The sequence below is a fragment of the Propithecus coquereli genome, unplaced genomic scaffold (assembly GCF_000956105.1).
Source record: "Propithecus coquereli isolate 6110/MARCELLA unplaced genomic scaffold, Pcoq_1.0 Scaffold103, whole genome shotgun sequence".
NCBI classification, from domain to species: Eukaryota; Metazoa; Chordata; class Mammalia; order Primates; family Indriidae; genus Propithecus; species Propithecus coquereli.
In genome coordinates this window covers 733,370-737,936 of record NW_012134192.1, presented here as the reverse complement: position 1 = coordinate 737,936, position 4,567 = coordinate 733,370, and positions in this window count along the sequence as shown.

The window sequence follows — 4,567 nt, the reverse complement described above, 5'->3', positions numbered from 1 at the left end:
TTCATAAACTCTTTGTCCCAAGAGAGGGAATATGACACTTCCAAATAATGTATGTGAACAAGTGGTAAAAACCACATACTTGGTGCAGCATGCCACAGAGGGATTTGTGATTGATCTCTGTAAACTGAAGAACTGTAAGTTACCAACACTATCCTACAGGAATCGGAAACTGAGCTTTGTGAAGCATCAGTGAGTCTCAGCCAACTCCACCAAAGCCCTCTCCATTCTATGAGGTGCTGTTTTGCTGCAAGAGGTCCACACCGGATAATGGAAGGGCAGCCCGCGTCAAGGTGAAGATGCCTACCCTGCTTGTTTACACTTGTCCCTGGGGTTGGGGGTTCCCTGAAGACTGCTCAAACAAGGCCAAATCCTGAATGAAATCCAATCGTAGCTGAGAGTCCTATAAGCCATTACATCCCACAGTAATTACAAAAAGGAGCACACTTCGTGACTGTTTTATGACACCTCATTTTTAATACCTACTAATCAGCAGATGGTACTTTTTCTTTTCACCTGACTAAGTGATCATAGGTCCACATCAACAGAGGAAATACAAGAAGAAAAGTCTCACAGAAACCAACATTCAGATCAGCAGTGACATTTGCCAGCTATTGGGTCCCTGCTTATTCAACAGGAAATACAACTGGCATCAACACATCTTTATATCTTCCTGGGAAGAAAATTAAAAAAAAAGAAGAAGAAAGAAAACAACAACAATGAAACTTTCATTGGAAGAATTCTTTAACTGGGGTACTAAGTTTTACAATCATTCCATTATCCGTCCTTGTGCAGAGCCAGAAAAAAATACTGTCACTAAGTACCAAGTTAAAAGAATAACAGCCTTTGTTTATTTTGGAATGAATATGTGCCAAAACAGTAAATGTGCTATTGTCTTCTTTGGATTTTGAGGGCTTTTTTTTTTGTCTTATTATTTAAATGAAAGTGGGATATAAAGTCTAGACAACAGGAAAAAATGAGGAGAACATGTACAGGGCAACTATCCTGGATGATTTTAGTCTCCTTGCAATACAAATGATTTTCACAGCCACTACCAATGACAGGGCTGCTGGACAAAATAATTCTTACCCCTGACATTGACTTTGAAAGCATCTAAAGGAAAAAGCATACATGGTATTTCATGTGTATTGTTTATATTAAACTATGTAAACCAGAACATTTATTCCTAAAAGATAAGAAAGCTCTTGTCACAATGCCCAGCACAGAGTATTCAGTCTATAACCATTTGGTTTCTTTCTTTCTCATTCCTGTTTAATTGGACCAAGCAAAACTCTTTTCTCCAAAAGAGATGCAACAGTATTCAAAATACCATTTTAAGGGCCAGGATAAGTAAAACTTTCCAAAGAAGTTTTGGGTGTAGGTTTTTGCTTCCAGAACTAGTGGCAGTGTCAAGGAGTGATGTTGGGAACTTTAGATTCTCAGTCATTTCTATTAATCCTTACCCAGAACCCGATCAAAATACATGAATCTCAAAATAAAGGCAGTGTTCTTATTATGCAACTCTAGCTTCGAGACAAGTCTCCTTCCAGCCAGATTGAAACCCCGAAGTTTAGATATTCAGGGGCTGCCACTATTCAGAATCACTGCCTAATGCAAGTGCTATTTGTCTTTCTTTTTACTGGAGGAAGCAAAGTCAAGTAGGAAGGATAAACGTTGGGGCCTGGCAAATCAGAGTTTGAATACCAGCTGGCTTTGAATACTCAATTTATGAGACACCTTAGAAAAATACTAAACCTAAATCTGAAATTGCTCTCCTGTAAAAAGTGACTGAGATTCTCCAGTGAACCTGGGGCCTCAAATCTCACTAGCATGCTAAAGAACTAAACAAGACAGTGTCCTTACAGTACCTGGTAGACCTTAGCCCCAAGCAAGTACCCACCAAATAGTCTCCTGTGCTGTCCTTCCCTCTTTTTAATGATTCAAAACTACTGATACTTTATGGTCTCCCTCTGTTAAGGTGAAAAAGAGAAAAATCAGCTGAATAACAAAATCACAGCTCTAATAACAACTGGGATTTTATTTTCAGGAGTGTTAATACATCCCTGAGCACAGAGATTTTCTATTTTATAAGTGGTCAAGAAAATGCAGCACCCCACATGGGAGATCACAGAGTTCTAGGAATTAGTGTTCTTCCCTTTCAATTTCCATTGGGTCCTGGTTCTGGGCAGGGAGGAGATGCATCTGCGTCTACTCAACTCTCCTTTCTTTATGCTGCGCCCCAGCTAAACTGGGGCTCGGGGAAGGGTTATGTTGCCTACTCCAAGTTGCTATAACAACAGTGTTGCCAAAATAGCCGGCCACTCCCCTAGAGCCGGTATAGCCTCACAGGTATCATACGACTTCTGCTCCTGACATATGCTCTGTCGCCTGTTAAAGGACCTGGCTCAGGCAGCTGGGGGACACCACAGCCACCTAGTAGCTAAGGCCATGGAGAGGGATTTCAGAAATTCCTGCCCTCTTCACATATACTGATTCCCACAGCCTGTGCTTCAGACCTTCTAAAGATTTCTCTCAGTAGGAAGGAAAAAAATGATAACTTGATAATATTTGCAGGACTGTATAATAGCTGCTTCAGGGAACTGAGTTCTTTCCCTAAATAATGAGTATTTCTGGGACTGTGGTGAAGTAAGAAGAATGCTGCCTGGTTCTTAAAAATTTTAAGCCTGTCACCTGGGAGAAAGCATTAAAGTGAAACTTCAGATAGAGAGAGAACATGCAAGCAGACAATGGCCAGACCATACATGACAATGAACTCTGACCTCAACCTCTGCGGCAGCCAGTCCAAGAAGCCAAATCACAGCCTTGGCAGCAGTCAGCCCAGAAGGGTCGGGGCTGGATTAATAACTGAGAGATTCCCTATTTTTTCATCCCCGCTTTCAACTCAGGAACAACCACAGAAAGACAAAGATGTTCCTCAAACTAATCACATACATAAGATGCTCTGTTTCTAACTAGCCACCTCTAACTTCCCGTGCCAACAGCCTTCAATCAGAGCTTACCTGAAGCCTTCCCTTTCTTTCACTAAAAACTTTTTCACTCCCCTATCTGCCTTGGAGTCTCTGCCATCTAAAGGAGATGGCTGGCTTGCCCCTTTGCAATAGCAAATGGAATAAATAGCCCGTTTATTCTCATTTGGGTGGTCTTTGTTTATTTCCACAAGATTTACTTGTTTGTTTTTTTATACGTAGTTCACAAACAAGATCATATTTTATGATTTGCAAGGCTAGGGACTATGGAAACTTAAGAAATCTAACACCACCTCTGAGGCCTCTGAGCAACCCCAAAATCTGCCTAAAATGTGCCCTCTGCAAACTCCCGTACTCAACAAACCACTCTCAGACCATTCTCCTCCTTGCACTTCATGGATCCAACCATAACAAAGAATAACTCACAGTGACAGAGTGACCAACCATCCCAGTTTGTTTAGAACTGTCCCACTTTAGCACTGGAAGTCCTACATCCCAGGAAACCCCTCAGCCTTGGGCAAACTGTGATGGTTGGTCACCCTAGGGGACTCTCGACATGCCATGCCATTCACACCTCAGGCACCGCAGATGCAATTCACTCTGCCAGGAATGCCCTTCCCTCTTGCCATTAATAGGTCATCAGCCAGGGGAACTCCTCTCTATCTGCCAAGCCCCTGCCTAAATGCCCACTCCTAGGCAAAGCCCCAACCCCCAGTCCCAAGCAGATTGATCACACCCTCCTCCAGGCCACACTACAGCCTGTATGTTTTTGCACATGTCACATGACATAGGGATGATCTGCTTGTGGCATTTAGATGCTTACACAACAAATTCTTTGAGAGCAGGTGTTGTATTGTCCCCTCGCTGTCATCACCACACCAAGCTCGTGTTTGTCTGTTTCATGAGTAAATGAATTAATGAACAATTGAATGGCTGAGCTATTATATTTATTAATAAATTGTTCTTTTAGAAAAGAGTCCAAAAGCTCTAGATTGAGATGAAGGGACAGTTTATGTGTACACAGAAGTTGGGCACCTTCCGTGAAATATAGCCATTAATCCATTTCAATTACCCAGATTATTTATCTACCTCAATCTGGGTGGTGTTGTCCTGCCCGTCGTCCAGTAGCAGGTCCGTGAAGCCTCTCGGCTCTGGAGAGTCTTGGCCCATGCTTGCTCGGTTTGTGTCTACCGCCTTCAGAGGGTCCGAGTTCCTTTTCCACCTGTGGCTGTGCGAGTGTAAATCCACCGCCACCTCCTCTTCTGTTTGAGGGAAGGCCTGAGCCACGTCATACTGCCAGTCTGAAAAAGAAAGAAAATGTGTTACCAGCCATTATAAATCATACACACATGCGGCATCTACTAGAAAAGAAAAATAATAATTCTGCTAGTCACGAGAATAGGAAACTAACTTATAACACAGAAATCTGTTTACTGGTAATACTTGGAGTTGGTGTGAGCAACTCTGAGTAGAATGTAACTGTGGGATACACCAGGAGTTGTGACATGGTTAACGTGCGGATCTCGCAGAGTTCCTAAAACAGATGTGCAGCCCTGAAGCAATGCATTTTTATTCCCTTCCCT